Source organism: Amblyomma mixtum, chromosome 8 (genome assembly GCF_055824585.1).
Source record: "Amblyomma mixtum isolate Tamu chromosome 8, ASM5582458v1, whole genome shotgun sequence".
NCBI lineage: Eukaryota > Metazoa > Arthropoda > Arachnida > Ixodida > Ixodidae > Amblyomma > Amblyomma mixtum.
This window is the reverse complement of record NC_143019.1, coordinates 42,943,604-42,960,313: the sequence shown is the minus strand read 5'-3', so window position 1 is coordinate 42,960,313 and position 16,710 is coordinate 42,943,604. Positions and strand designations below refer to the sequence as shown.

At 45.9% G+C, this 16,710-nt stretch overlaps 1 protein-coding gene across 1 annotated transcript in view; it reads left to right on the top strand.

The window, feature by feature from the left end:
* Positions 1-2,204: 2,204 nt before the first annotated feature.
* Positions 2,205-16,710, top strand: part of LOC149332255 (long-chain-fatty-acid--CoA ligase 4-like) — a 39,119-nt gene continuing 24,613 nt past the window's right edge. The window contains exon 1 of the mRNA XM_089557171.1: positions 2,205-2,525. The gene's annotated coding sequence lies outside the window, so the exon portion shown is untranslated. The remainder of the gene's footprint in view (positions 2,526-16,710) is intronic.

Sequence of the window (16,710 nt, the reverse complement as noted above, 5' to 3'; positions counted from 1 at the left end):
CACGCGGCAAGCGTGATGTCCCGCGCAAGTGCGCGAAGCCTGCTCGCTGCATCCGATCTCGAAATGGGGATCGACACAAAATCGCTGTCGTCGTGCGCAGTTCGCGCGACCTCATCCACGCGGTGATTACCTGCTATGCCGCTGTGCCCCGGTAGCCATTGGTAGATAATGTCATGTCCTTTGTTGATGGCAGAGTGATGTAGCTGTCGAATTTCTGCGACCAGTTGTTCATCGGCTCCACGGCGAAGAGCAGCTTGTAAGCCTTGGAGGGCAGCATTCGAATCGGTGAAAATAGACCACCGCTGAGGGCGCTGCTGACTGATGTATTCAATGGTGACACGAAGAGCGGTGAGTTCTGCACCCGTCGAAGAAGAGCGGTGACCTGTCCTAACTCTAATTTCTGTAGTGCTTGCGGGTATGACGACGGAGCCAGAAGAAGAGATAGGGTTCACTGAGCCGTCGGTGTAAACGTGCACCCGGTTTGCATGGTGCTCATGTAAACCTGCAACCATGTGTTCTCAGGAACTTTGTTTTTGTGACAGCGCCTCTGGACTTGAGTGACGTGGCCATAAAATACAAGGCACTCAGCTCTACTTCCTTACCTTAATTAAAGAAATTCAGTGGGTAAAGGATAAAGATTCAGGCTTTTGGCAAGGTAAGGCTATGTTTTTAATATGCGTTGGCGGGCTTTTCAGTACTCGGTTTTTAATTTCTTTCAGAAGGTCGGCATTGATGCGAGCAAGCCGTGAGGCATTACAGAAACAAAAAAAAATAATTGTCAGATACAACCGCATTCAGACGGCTAAGAACAAAAAGTACAATCACAAGAATGAACTGCCCATTGTGACAGTACCTTGGCCGTGTCCCAAGTATACGGCAGCAACGAATTCCTTAGTTTAAGCAAGATACAGGATTTTTAGCCGCGGTCCAAGCTGGTACCTAACAGGAAAACTCCAGCTTCTCAATGACGTCAATAGCGTCTCAAGGAAAAACATTGCACTAGTTGTCTACCGTCCCTTTGCCCGTGTTTTTAATTCTAGCGCTTTCCTGAAATCAACTGAGCACCATCTAGCCTGATGAACCCTATTTAAAGTCCTACCTTGTCCAACACATCATCTTCCAGGACCACTCTGGTGTGTGTGTGTGTGTGTGTGTGTGTGTGTGTGTGCGTGTGCGTGCGTGTGTGTGTGTGTGTGTGTGTGTGTGTGTGTGTGTGTGTGTGTGTGTGTGTGTGTGTGTGTGTGTGTGTGTGTGTGTGTGTGTGTGTGTGTGTGTGTGTGTGTGTGTGTGTGTGTGTGTGTGTGTGTGTGTGTGTGTGTGTGTGTGTGTGTGTGTGTGTGTGTGTGTGTGTGTGTGTGTGTGTGTGTGTGTGTGTGTGTAATAAAGTGTTTCCATCCTTCCATCCTCCACAGTGGCTGGATGGGCGCATGTTATGAATTTTATTCTCCTTTTAGGCTCTTCCATATACTGAACGCTTCCTGTTGCGGCGTTGCGGAGGAGCGTATTAATAATACTTAGCCTGTACATTTATGCATTTTTACGCCGCCGCGGTGGCTCAGTGGTTATGGTGCTCGGCTGCTGACCCGAAAGACGCGGGTTCGATCCCGGCCGCGGCGGTTGAATTTCTTTGGAGGAGAAATTTGAGGCCCGTGTACTCTGCAATGTCAGTGCACGTTAAAGAACCCCAGGTGGTCGAAATTTCCGGAGCCCTCCACTACGGCGTCTCTCATAGCCTTAGTCGCTTTGGGACGTTAAACCCCATAAACCAACCAACATTTATGCATTACACTATGCACTGCTTGTCTCGCCGTCTCTGTCTTTTTTCTTCGCATTCGTTCATTAATATTTTTTGCGCTGCTTAATATTTCAGCAGCATTTGTTTAGGGGCTAGTTGGTTGATGTTTTCAATGCAGAATACTTTTACGCGTAAGTTTCAAGATTCATTCCAAGAGGGCTATGATTCCTTTATCGCACGACTGTGCTTAACGCGTCTCTTTCGGAGGCATTTGAAAACAACCGCGTAAAGGGAGCTCAAGCTATTGTCACAAGTTTACCCCGAGGTCCACGAGGCGGCGTCGCACGCCCGCGAAGCAACTTCCACGTCGGGAGTCCGCGCCTCCTGGAACAAGCGAAAGATAAATCTAAACGTCACATGGCAACACAGCCATGACACAGCTTCCGTCCGTTCGGCGGCTTTCGCGTCCGTCGCGAGCAGGCCGAGCGCGTATCGCGGCCGCAAGAGCCAGGAGCAAAGGCCTTCGGTCTGATCTCCTTTCCACTTCCAGAGACGCTCTCCCACGCGCTCTACAGCCAGACGCCCCCAAACCGCGCGACGGCGCCGGAGTAACGTGGTATTCGCGCAGCGGGCGGGCGTCATCACGTGGGAGGCAGGGCACGTCTGGCTCCGCAGCCTGAACACACACGCACACGTGCTCGCGCGCGCGCCTGTCGACAGCGGAAGAGCTGCTGCCGCCGAGGCAAGGCCGAAGTGCGCAGTTCCAACGCCCGGAGAACGCAGCTACGCGGTGAGTAATGCTCGAATCTTTCTGTCAGCGCTCGCTGACCATGATGTAGTGTCGGCAGGAAAAGTGAATCAAACCGAGGAAAGGAGATCAAAATTTTTTATTGCTTGAAACCTGACAGATCTGCACTGGTCGATCTGCTCTGTCATTGAATGCTAAGCTTGGTAGAAAGCGTCTGTTGTCGTGGGATAAAAGTGTTAAGTCACTTTCATGGCCCATTTAATCTCCCCATGTCCAAGGTTCTTGGATAAAAATTTTGAATATTGGAAAATTGTACTGTACTGTTAATGAAATATTGAAGGTCTGTTCTTCCTATGTGCAGCAAAATCTCTCTTTTAAATTGCTTCCATCGCTCGCATTGAGCAGTTAAGACTTCCATAGAAAAGCTATGGGGGGTGCTTTTGACGATCGAAAAAACGTTAACAGCAAAAAGAAATGTAAGCCTGCCATTGGGAGATCTGCAGTTATATTGGTTGTTATAGAGAAATCTTTTGAGACAAAGTCGCGTTTATAAACTGCTTCCCGTTCAAAAATGTATTTGTCCAGAATTGTTAGGTATGGGCCGGCATTACCTGACTCGCGTTGAATATTGGTATTAGCATAGCTGCCTTATCCAATTCGCTGTACAGTTAGCCCGTCTACGCGGTCCGTTGCTCAAAAGTGGGAAAGTGATTGCGCGGTGTTGCGATGTATAGAACGTTGCCGAAGGTCAGGGAACAGGTTGGAAAGGTGTTGCAGAAGCCAGCCGCAATTCCGCAGTACAGAATTCAGATGTGCGACGTGGATTTGTATTCTTCAAAAGTGGAAGGTCAGCCGCACCGTTGCTTAACATGGATCAACTTTTTTTGTGTGTGTTCTCGATTGCTTTCCGTCGTTCTTCTTTCATTTGTCCAGAGTTATATGAGTTGGCTTAAAGAGCTTTTTGCTCGAGCTCCGTCGTGTATTACTTCACTTCACTTTATTACCTTAAAGACCCCCAGTCAGGGGGCATTACATAAGGGGTGGGTACAGATAGAATCAGAATTTATTTGAGAAAGCTGTATAGCTTTCCTTTGTAGCCGTATGGCTGCGCTTGGGTGGATGTCAATGAGTAATTACTCCCTTATTACAAATCTACTCCACCATGGGGGATTCCCCTAAACATTTGACCAAAAGATGTTATTCGTTAAATATGGCAGTTATACAATTCAAAAATGAGGATGGACAGGTGGTTGCAGCGACGTCGTGTGGAAGGCCGTTCCAGTCTTTGGCTGAGCGAGGAAAGAATGATGCAGCAACCGTTATGGTGTGTGTCTGTGGACGGGAAACTTAGCAGGGGATGACCAAGGCGGAGTGAAATGCGTGCTTTCAATCATTCTCATTCTCAGCGTTACTTGTGTGTGAGATCAATCCAATGTTCTTGATTGGAGGTCAGCGGCATCTTCTCTACTTTTTGACGGTCGTGGTGCTGCCTCGCGAATCATCTATGTGATACCTTGCCACTGCCCAGGGCTGCCGGGAAATTTGGATTTGTGGGCAATTGGAATTTCTCTATGACACACATATTACGTGCAGCACTTAGTACACATGGTGAAGTGGGGTGCACAAGACCTGCATGTACAGAGGGCAAAACGCTTGTCTAGAACATGTTCTGGGATGGTTTCCAGCAGAACACGCGATATGTAGCGATAACATTATGTTAAAAGGGGTCTGGATGTAAGCGCGTGCAGTTAAACTCATAGGATTTCACCGTCATTTTTTGCCTCCCTGGTCGCAGCAGCTTTGGGAGCTGCAGAACACACAGTTCAGTCGTTTTAGACATGTGTTTTGCCCTCTGTGCTTGAACATGAGAGCAGCAGTGCTTGCCCAAGAGACGTCGCCTTGACTGTTCACCGTGACGGCGACTACGAAGTGACGAAAGACTTGGCACAAGCGCCTGCTTTCTTTCGGTTCGTGGCAACTGCTAAGTCGGATCTGAGGAGAAGGCGAAATGCGGAAGAGGATAGAGAGAGAAAGAGAAAGAAGGAATGCAGGGATGGTAACCAGAAGGATGTTCCGGTTGGCTACCCTGCACTGAGGAGGAGAGGTAATTGAAAAGAGAAGAGGAGAAGCGGTTTAAGGGAGGGTTTAAGAAAGACTCAGTGACTAGGCGGTAACCTTAGAGAAAGTCGGAAGTGCTTGACAAAAGAACTGGGGTCACATCGACGTCTTCGCAGGCTCATCAAGAGGCATTAGCGGCAATTGACTCAAAAATAATTGCCGGGTATACGTGGCGCACTTTCACCCCTTATAGCAACGATACCGTGGTATTACGCAACTAGGGCCATCTAAAGACGTGTGAAGCCTTACCGTGAAACGAGCCCCTACAGCGGCCCGATCCATAACCCGCCACAATATGCAAGTCGCAGCCGCGTCTGCGGAAGTTACAGGTGTTGATGAATGCGCATGGCAACCAGAGTTAACTTACCGAGGTTACAGCCTCTACAGAAGCTGGGACTTGCGGGTATGAAGAACCTGTACTCACGACGACAGAGCCACAAGGAAAGTTTCAGCTTTGTGCGTGAAGGAATTATACTAAACATTTCTTTATTGCGAACTCTGAAGAGATTGTTTTAGACGTCTTGTAAAAAAGTTTTTGTTGCGAGGAAAGGGCGCTCTGGTTTTTTTTTTTTTTTGCTTCAAAACACATTTCAGAATCTTGCAATCGAATTGCGTTGTGCTCAGACACGAGTGATCGAATCAATGTTTGAACATTTGTCTTCGAAGCAATTATTTCCTGTTCACTCGATATTTGCAATATAAGAAAAACATCATCTGTTGGGACTTGCTGCCATATGCTAGTAATGGATCCAAGGTGATCACAAAGTGCGAGCACAAACAAACTTTGATCACAGTGCACACAAGAAAAATTGAAGATTTACAATACATTGGCGATTATCGCGAAATACGCATGAATTATATCTAGTGATGCAAATTCTCGCAAAAAAAAATGAACGAAAATACGCGAACGCATGAAAGAAAGCGACTGGACAGTGTAGTTTTTAAAGAATGCATCTGCTATTGAAAGGTTTGATATATATACGGTGACTGATGAATTTTAATCTGAGAGGGTTTCACGGCTTGCAGTATCAGATTTGCTCAATACATGGAACAAAAAGTTCTTACAGGTTTCCCAGAGTTTAGTTTGTTTGTTTTTTATCCAAATGGTACGGCCTTCCAAGATTTAGTGCCAGTATGTTCGAAAGGTCTTCGCTCATTGCACATGCCGACATTTCAACACGATGTATATTTCATCGAGCTCCGCAAGAAAGCATACCGCTATACCACTTTCACTATTTCGCTGAGTATTGAAATCGCTGGAAACGCGGTTGTGCCGCGATTAATGCTCCATTAGGCCGGAGTGACGTACAAAGCAGCGTATTGCCTCAAAGCCTTAGGCGATCAGACGCATGGCGGCATGAAATCATTTTATTGTTAAGAATAAGCGTCTCCAATCTCAGCAACGTAAAAGCGGTGAAACGCATGCAAGACCCATCTAGGTAATCCTGTCTGTACAATTGCGCACGTTTTTCGTTTGCGCAACACTTATTGAGTTGCTTAGTGCTTCGCTAATCATTGCGCGGCAAGTGATCTTGGGAGGCGATAGAGGTACCCTTAGGCCATATCACGCGAATGACACGTTTTTAAGTACGCGATTTCCTCTAATGTCGGAAAGAGCAGATGAGTTTTTCTTTTTTTTTTTTGCAACGATAGTTCTGCGATTGAATTTCTTTGGTTTAGACGATGCAGCCGTTCCATGTCGCAATGGAAGACTGCGAATGTTATTCAGCTGGGGAAATTCGTTTTGAGAAAATGAAAGGTGCAGTAACTGTTTCACATCTCGGCGGACACCTCAACCGCGCCATGAGGGAAGGGAGGAAGGTGGGAGTGAAAGAAGAAAGAGAGAAAGAGGTGTCGTAGTGGAGGGCTCTGGAATGATTTCGACCTTGCAGCTGGGGATATTCCACGTGCACTCACTTCGCACAGCACATGGGCGATTTTGAGTTTCGCCTCCAACGAAGCGCGGCCGCCGCGGCCCGGTTAGAACCCAGGAACCTCATGAGGGTCATCTGTGGCCAGAAAAAGACGAGGAGGAGAAATTCAAGAGGAAAGGAAACTTATCCTGGGAGAACACGGTCCTTTTCTGTAATGATAAGGTACACCGCCCTTCCCTCAAGTTGCCGTCATCCTCCTCATTTTCAGTCTTTCTACCGTCTATTCTATCTCGCATCCCTATCTCTGATTGGCTCGGTGACTCCACTTCTTTCTGACGGAAAATGGTCAAATTACTAACGCATGCACGAGACTATCTCGACTGATTGCATGAGTGATGGTGAGTTTTACGTGCAGAACTTAATGCACTGGAGATGCTAAGCAATGTCAAAGATTTTATTTTTTTATTCTGTGCAGAAAAGTCTCAGTGGCAGACATTTTGTGGCGTATGGAGCACGGCGACAAGCTGCAGGCATATCTAATCGATTTGTTGCCGCCTGCACCAGCTTGCAGTGCTGAAGCTGCATGCTGTATCAGAAAATGGCGCCCATCAGATCACGCGAATATTTGTTGTTCAGTGATTATTACTAATATATTGTAATGGGTAAGTGGTATAGACACGCGAACCGTGCTTTGGGCTTAGGGATGAAAGGAATCAAAAGGGCTGAGAGACGAGTGCAGGTGGAAAGTCAGGAAGTGAAGTCACTTCAGAGAATGCTTTGTTTCTGGACATGTGATCCAGACGAGCATGCACTTGTATGGTGTGGCATGGGGGGGGGGGGGGGTAACATTCTGAAGCTACAGCTGGGCTATAAGAAGCATCACAGTGGACGGCTCTGAGTAGATTCGACCCACTGGAGTTCTTTACCGTGCAGCGATACGGCACAGCACACGGGAGCTTTTTGTATTTTGGCCTCCTTCAAAATGGCCGAGCGGGATTCGATTACGAGGCTTTGGACTCGGCAGCAAAACGTCTCAGCTACTGCGCCTCCTCGTCAGTCGGGGTTGATTCCGGGATGCTCTGGCGATTTAGCCTGGTGTGCGTTTCGACCGATCTAATAGGCTCCCAAGAGTTGTTGGCATTCGTCCCCGTGGTGCTAATCGCAGTACTGAACAACCGAGAAGGAAATTTTTGAACGTCAGGCGAGAAGACAGTTGCGGCCATGATTGAGCCCTCAATGAACTTTGATTATATTAAATAATAAAGAGACTGTATTTCGTGGTCAGCAAAAGAATAACTCTAAGCGTTTACAGCACTTGTTCGAACAGTCAACAGCGCTAAACAGCGGTGAAACTGAATAAAGGAAACTGACTTCGAAGTCTGTATCTTTTTTCCTGTTTCGTCGCTTTTGATCATTTGGGAATAAGCCAACAAGCTCAGAGTTGCGCTTTAGTACAACGACAGCTGTTTTGGGGACACCTTCCGCCGCCGATCACGCGTAGCTCTTCCCCAGGATCACGTGCCCACTCTGTGTACGCAGCTCGCGCCTCGTATAGCCTTCATTGTGATTGGACGCGTGGTCCTAAGAGGCCACCGAACACTTCGAAACGCCTTTCGGATGCCCTGTGCGCGTCTGTGTAGGGACTATAGTTATAAGGAAAGGTGAAGTAACAATCTTACAGTGGTTTGACTCTTGGACCGTACCGTGAAGAGATTACGGAATTAAGGGATTAAGGACAGCGACAAAAGGAACCGACGGGACAGCACGCTAGACTTCAACTGACGTTTTAATGCACACATAACAGATTTGTACACTTGTATTCGGCGCATGCTCAGGAGACTGTACCCCCGCCCCCTTCTCTTTATCACGAAGCAGGTTGTCATAACAAACAGTAAACATTTAAACCAAATTGACGCGCAAGTTTTTCGACAGATAGATTATCTCTTTTTTCGTGAGGGCTACGAAAAAAGAGGTAAAAGAGATCGAAAAAAGAGATAATCTATCTGTCGAAAAACTTGCACGTCAATTTGGTTTAAATGTTTACTGTTTGTTATGATAACCTGCTTCGTGATAAAGAGAAGGGGGCGGGGGTACAGTCTCCTGAGCATGCGCCGAATACAAGTGTAAAAATCTGTTATGTGTGCATTAAAACGTCAGTTGAAGTCTAGCGTGCTGTCCCGTCGGTTCCTTTTGTCGCTGTCCTTGTGCTTTCCACGCTAGTTGCAATGTCGCAGTCCCTAACGAATACACACTAACTAGCCCAACTGTCTTCCATGATCATAAGGGATTAAGAAACGGGCACAGACAGCGTTTACGCTTGGTTTCGCTTAGTTTTCCTATTTACGCAGGGTACAGTAAGCGTGAACAGCTTTATCTCTCACTAGACAAGATGTTTACCTCAACTAGGGATACTGCTTCTGACAATGACATCTGCCTATCTCCTAACCGATAAAGGCTTTCATTGTTCGCCGGCGTTCTCCCTTCCTGCTTGTATAGGTGCGCTCAAACCATATCCACGTTTCGTTTTCAGCGGTATCATCCGGACGGTTCGGAAGAAAGTGGTAGATTCCTCTTCTGTTTTCTGCCCTGAAGCTTCGGTTTAAATGACCGAATATAATCTGACGTAACTTTTATCTTTTTTTATTTACCAAATACTGCAGGCCCCTACGACAGGCCTTAGCGGTAGGGGCTAGAAGAATACAATATGGCACAATATGAATTCATCGCAGTGAAAGCACGAAACATAACAATTACAAGGAGACATGTCCAACTGTATATTGAGGGAATTTACACAAATGCGAAGCATGTGGCTATGAATAAGAATTACTCAATATGTCAATAGCGTCAATTGCCATAGTCACAACAGAAGGCAGCTTGTTTGATCTTTAATTGTGCGGGAATAAAAACAGTACTTCAAGGCGATTTTTTTTTTTGTTTGGCTTGGTGCGGAGAAAGAGATTGGTCGTTATGATGTACAGGGTCAGTCACACTTAGAGGGAACACGGCTCCGCGTGGCTGCGCCCATGCGGAGTGCCGTTGTATCTAACCTGTTCATGTTTGTATGCAAAGTGGCGCACGAGAAGAGGAACCTTGATGGGGTGCTTCGTGTCATCTGCCCCTTTGCATAGGTTTGCCACCTGCTTGGTCGCAATGGTGCTCCACGTGTGCGCAGCTGCGGGAAACCGTGTTCCCTCTAAGTGTCATTGACCCTGTACGTCTTATTAGTCAAGCGCTTCTCTACCGGCCAATAGTGTTTTCGTGAATGTTGACCCCCGTCGTCCCTTATAGCAGTCGGCTCTCCTCTTTCTGAATCAATTTTTTTCTGTTAACACAACTCTCTCACAACTTCCTCTCCCAATAACTAGGTCACTGAGCCCATTACTAGAACTGGTTCTAGTCACGTTGATTGAGCCACTCACTTAGAGGGTTTTAATATATCAGTCTGTTAAAATTTATTAACTGCAGTGCATGCCCTGGGATGAAATGGAACGGAGTAAGCTTTCTGCTCTTCGTTCTCACTGCGTTCGTGCCCGTTCTGGGAGAAATCAAGGGGCATCATGTTGTCAAGCGCGGCCGTATGGGCAACAACGCTTTGAGTTTCCGCTGTGTAGACCGTCAGAGCAGCCGAGAACTTCGCAGTGCGCTTTGTAATGTTCCAACCACGCTTGTGCAGTAACACTTGTGCTGTTACGCAGAGTACAGACAATAGTACACGTAATTTACACAGGGGTTCAAGCACATGCTTTCCGAGCCGGAGCTTGAGTCATTCGAACTGTCGCAGACTGGGGTTAGCGTGACACCGACAAAATCCTATACCGCAGCACATATTGACAGTTACTACAAAGGTGCAAATAAAACAGCACAGAGCCCTCTGCAGTGTTCCAATTTCTGTCACACGTTATCAGTAGCGAAAATGTGTGTCTTGTGGCAACGCTACTGTCTCTTACAGCGTTAAAGAGGCCATGAAACGATACTTACTACTTTTAAATAAAGCGCATGAGCGATCGATGTTTTATCACTCCTCATCGCACTGGAAAAATTTTAGTACGAAAGCACTACACGAGGTCCAACCGGCTCATCGAGTTTATATGAGGCTTGACCTTGAAGGTGACCTTGGTCAAACCATAAAAACTGCCGCTACTGGGATTCGAACCTACGGCGGGAAGGAACATATCAGCTTCGCTGGCCACTGCACTAGAGCACTATGCTACCGCCGCAGCCGAACACCTCTTTTGTTAAACTACAACACAATCTCGCGGTGCGCAATGTTGTACATCATCGTCTTATTCAACTAATTCTACTATCGAACTAAAATCATCGCCAGACGTGCCGACGACCCAGCGAAGCAAAACCATGAGCCAACAAGGCTAAACATATGATTTCGAACGTCTACTTGGTTTAACTACGTTAAAACCCTACATGCTTTTAAACTAGTTTACTTAACACAGAAGGCACTGACGATTAAAAACGATGCTCCTCCTCTCCCTTTTCATTTCATGCACGGGTCGCGTCTGAGAACGAAAAAAGGAGGGGGGAGAACAGTCGGGACTGTGCCTCGCCCTTCCGGTTCCGCCCACGTCCCTCGGCCACGCTTAACAATTAACAACCAGGCTGGCCCGGATTCTCCGCTGTACGCCAGAGGAGAGGGGCGGCTGAGAACGCGCTGTGAGGTGTCGTCCCGGTCGGTTGAGAGCACCAGTTATATATATATATATATATATATATATATATATATATATTCGCCGCCCGTATTCGCGCCGCCGTTCACCATCCCCGCGGCGCCGTTCTGTTTCGCCACTGCGACCTCAATTCCCTATGCGCCAGGAAAACTAGTTGCCGCAGTTCCGGAGGCAAGAACTGCGTATTCGTTAAGTTTAAGGCCTCCTTTGTCCCCAGCGAATTTGATCGCCGTTTCTGTGGAGGGCCACACCGCCTTGGCGCTTGTCGATACTAACACTGCTGTTTCTGTGATGAATGAGAAACTGTGTCGCAAACTTCGCAAAGTGACGAAGCCGTTATCCGGATTTTCGCTTCATACGGCTAATGCGCAGCGAATCTCACCTTTAGCAGCCTGCACAGCCACGGTCATCATTCACGGTTTTTTATATACTGTTGAATTCGTCGTTCTCGCATGACATTATTTTAGGTTGGGACTTTCTCTCCCAACATGAGGCCCTCATCGACTGCGCGCTCGTGCCGAGCTCGAACTTCTTCCGTGCAGTGCTACCTCGCCTGATACGTCATCTTCGTGGGACAAACTGTCTGTGGCTGACGACATCGAGATTCCGCCGCTGCTCACCTTTATCTTTACAATATATATATATATATATATATATATATATATATATATATATATATATATATATATATATATATATATGCGAATATATATATATATATATATATATATATATATATATATATATGCGAAATTGAGAAACGCTTCATTTAGGTAAACATTTATTGGGAGTTGACGTTTCAGACAGAGCCTGTCCTTTTTCAAGACTTGAAAAAGGACAGGCTCTGTCGGAAACGTAGACTCCCAATAAATGTTTACCTAAATGAAGCGTTTCTCAATTTCGCATTTTCCCTCTAGCAACCAATTACGTTTATATTTTTTGTGCTATATATATATATATATATATATATATATATATATATCCGCCACACGTACACCCCTAAGGAAAGCCGAGCGCGAGGCCGGGGGATGCTTGTACCCATTTTTACCGGTGGGTTTCGAACCAACTTTCTCCCGCAGCCGAGACGGGCGCTCCACCCACTGGCGCTTATCTTGGAACCAAGCGCAACGCGAAGCCCTGTCTTGAGCACGAGAGGTGCGAAGCAGAGTGATGGTTTTTACAAAGCACGGATGAGAGCGCTGTAATCGCGGCGCATACGGGCGCACGGAGCGCGCTGTCGCGTGGTATTTTTTAAACTCCGCGGGCTTTCGTTTTTCCCGAATAAAAACGGCCACGCTGAGTCTATCTCGCTGGAAGTGCCTGGGTTGGAAAGTATTTCTGGAGCTCCACAACTTTCCTATTGACGCCTGAACGTTTCAAGCTATATTTAAAAAGTCAATTTATTTATCTCGACTAATTATTCAAATAGGATGAGCGAAAAAATGGTACTGTAACTTTGGATAAACCCTTACAACATCAACGCGATTTCAGTACTGAAGAACGCTTAGTTTTTTTATAAATCTTGGTCCAAGTTAGCTGGAACACCCTGTATGTATGTATGTATGTATATATATATATATATATATATATATATATATATATATATATATATATATATATATATATATATATATTTGATAATTTGATAAAATTTGATAGTCGCACACCCCTAATATATATATATATATATATATATATATATATATATATATATATATATTAGGGGTGTGCGACTATCAAATTTTTCGAATACGAATCGAATACGAATATTTGGTTCCGAATATCGAATCGAATATCGAATAATCAAGGACAGACGCATTTAACCACTACAAAACATTATTTGAGCACCCAAGAACATCACAGTTCAACTATCAGTGATAAAATGAACACAAAAGATGTGTGTAGCTGCACAAAAAGTATCAGTCTCGAACATTATTCATAGAAGAGTGGAAATATCAGAGAAGATGGCTAGTACACAGCATTGATTAAGGCTAGCTTGCCATAAGTACAAAAGCGCGTTGCTGGGATGAACATAAAAGGTTGTCGTGAAGGAAAACCGGCTGCTCCACACGGTCAGACAGAAGTAGTTAGTGCCCTTCTAGCTGAAGCGACTTCTCCAGCCACAAAAATGCCCTCTCACTTGGCACTGAACTGGCACGTATTGCGAGGTATTTCGTGCAGAGCTCTGACTATACCAGCTTCGCAGGCATAGCCACAAAGAAGCTCACCAGCGTAGTCAGCTACTGCATGGCCCAACGTTACACATTGCTCTGGGCGCCGGTATACTGTTATGTCTCTTTTGATAGGACTTGCGGACCGAAATGAACACCGGTGCTCGCAATAGATTATTCGGCTGGGTACGGATAATCGCGTCGGATCGAATATTCGAAAAAACACGAATACTTAGATTTCGAATCGAATACGAATACTAAAAATATACTATTCGAATTATATTCGAAAATTTCGAATATTCGCACACCCCTAATATATATATATGTGTGTGTGTGTGTGTGTGTGTGTGTGTGTGTGTGTGTGTGTGTGTGTGTGTGTGTGTGTGTGTGTGTGTGTGTGTGTGTGTGTGTGTGTGTGTGTGTGTGTGTGTGTGTGTGTGTCAAAACAGATTTCTTGGCAGCTGATTGATTAATATAAGATAGTTACCAGAAATTGAAAAACGTAACAGTATTTAATTCACGACGTTTCCGCTGGAGGGCCACCCTTCTTTGAAACAGGCTGGCCCTCCATCCGAAACGTCGTGAATGAAATCCTGTTATGTTTTTCAATTTCTGGCGGCTTTGTCTGATATATATATATATATATATATATATATATATATATATATATATATATATATATATATATATATATATATTCACGCAGAGCTTTTAGATTTGACTCGAGTACTCACAGAGACCATCTCTACATATTTGTTGCATTATAATATGACCATGAAAATCATTTCACGGTCCCTTCAAGCGCGTGGCGGTTGCGTTCGCGGCTGTGTTGTTTGCCGTCTGGCTGCCAGTTTCGGCCTTGCAAAGCAATCGGCGTCAGTCGCGCGGCGCTGGCGTGTAAAGATAAGCGAGTTTATTGCCGCGAAGCCTGGCATCTTCCACGAAGGCGAGGGGCGAGCATTCGCGTCTAACCGCACGAGCGGGCTCTCTCCCGTGCTCTCTCCGGCTATATCTGGCTTTGTGCCCCTCAAGGACACTCCTGGCGGACAAAAGAGGGAGCCTGACGAAAGGCAGCAATGGAGATTGTGACGCGATATGCATATTCCTTGCCGTCTTCGTTTGACACTGCGCTGTTTTGTATTACTGGCATAATCTCCTCATTGTCAGTCAGCCATTTTTTGTTAAGAGTGCCGTGACTGTCTGTTCCAATATCTGGCTGTGCCAGGTATTTCAGAGAAGACAAAGTAAACAAAGTAATTCTCAAAAATGCTTCGTTTACACTACGCTGTTTGTATTACTGGCATAATCTCCTCATTGTGAATCAGCCATTTTTCGTTAAGAGTGTCGTGACTGTCTGTTCTAAAGAACCCCAAGTGGTCGAAATTTCCGGAGCCCTCCACTACGGCGTCTCTCATAGCCTGAGTCGCTTTGGGACGTTAAACCCCATAAACCAAACCAAACCACCAACCAATATCTGGCTATATCAGGTACTTCAGAGAAGACTAAGTAATTCTCAAAAAATATGTTTTTGAGCATAGTATTAGCACTGTTGGCGGACACCAGAAAACTGGTGAGTCGTTGTGAGTAGTAAGCTGATTAGCGCATTTTTAATGATTAACTTTTGAAGCATTTGGCGAGTAGTTGAGATTAGAGATTTCCAGCTGGTCGTTAGTGATAGCCATATCAGATTTTAGAATTTAGGAAACGTGGATACCCTTGGCGCTGTGGCTTGACAAAATTTGGCTTTTTTGACTTGTTAAGTGCACTGGAAAGGTTGCTTTGCCTACATGCTTTTCAAAAGCGCCTGTATTTTGGCAAGATGTAGCCAGATTTTGTCTCACCACAGCGCCGACGATAATCGCGTTTTAAAATTCTAAAAACTTCTGTGGCTATTACCAACGACCTGCTACAATTCTCTAATTGCATCCACTTGCCTAGCTAATAGTTAGAGTTAATTCTCAGAAATTCGTTAACCAGCTTACCACTTAAGACACTTCACCGGCTTTCCGGTGTCCGCCAGCACTGTTAATACTATGCCGCAAAAGCCAAACTTTTACCCCTAGAAGCGTATTTTTGAAAATTACTTACAGTCTTCCCTGAAAAGCCTCGTATATTTTATGTTATCGCCCAGTACTTAAAGGGACTATGAAACAAATTAATTGAGATTACGTAAAGGTAGGCAATCCATCACTCGTCACCCCAGCGAAAGAATTTTCGAACTAGCATGAATAACAACGAAGTTATAGACGATTAAAAATCACGCTCCTCCTCTCCCCCCTCAACTCATACACGCGGAGCACCAAGAAAAAATTAAAAAAAAACAGCTCCGGGACTGGCCTCCGCCCATGAATACGTCATTCGCTGACGTTCGGTTTACGACTTCCGGTTGTCGCACTCCCGAGGAGCAGCGTGCGTCGGCAGCGTCTCTCCGGTCTCGGCGCTTTCTTTGCTCCCGAACTCCCGGCAGAAAGAGGCGGCAGAGGTAAATTGAAAACATATGCGTGAAGGCAATGCCCTGGCCCGCGCTTGCCCGAGGGGGTCGCGTGGCGCCTCGAGCAGACGATTTGCACCGCTACCGGAAGTCTGCCCGTGACGTCGTAGCTGCCGCGGCTCGAGCGAATGACAGCGTGTGGTGGCCTACCGACGTCATGGGACTAGTGACGTCTGTTTTCCCGGTTTTGGTTTCAAAATCGCTCCCTACGAAGACACCAAACGGCCCGCGAATTTTAGAAAACGCGATTTTTAAAAAGCCATAATAAATTGCCGGCTCAGTTCCGAAGACTCATACTTGGTGTCAGTGCTTCTGAGCATAACTTCTACATTTACAAGCGGGTTTTAATTCTTTTCATGGTCCCTTTAACGTTAGTTCCGCGAGTTCTATCTATATATGACTCATAAACGCAGGTGTGCTTGTTCGCTGAGACCTACAGCACGTTGAAGTAAGAAAAACCTAGGAGTCTCAACGTGCGGTCGGTTGAATCCTGTCTGTAACGAGATAAACTACAAAAATTTTCACTGCTGCCAGAAGTGAGCGCAATAAATCTTTCTGAACGGACGAATAAGGGTCGATGAAACGTGGGGTAGTTATTATACCTAAGAATCAAGGAAATGAGAGTTCCCAGCTTTCAACGGTCGCTTTCACCTAAGCGCTGTTGTTTTTCGCCAGCCTTGTCGCCAGGTTTCGCCAGGAAAACTGGGCTCCCTGTCTATCAAAACACTAGACCAGTCCTAACTGCTCTTAACCGCAGCTGGCAATTAATTCGATGCATATGCATCTGCTAGCAATGCTTCACCCAAACGTTAATGGCCGAGACCAGCCGTTCGCTGTTATTCATGGCCCCTTTACTGCCTCTCACTCGGTGGTGCATGCGTTTGAGAAGTTCCT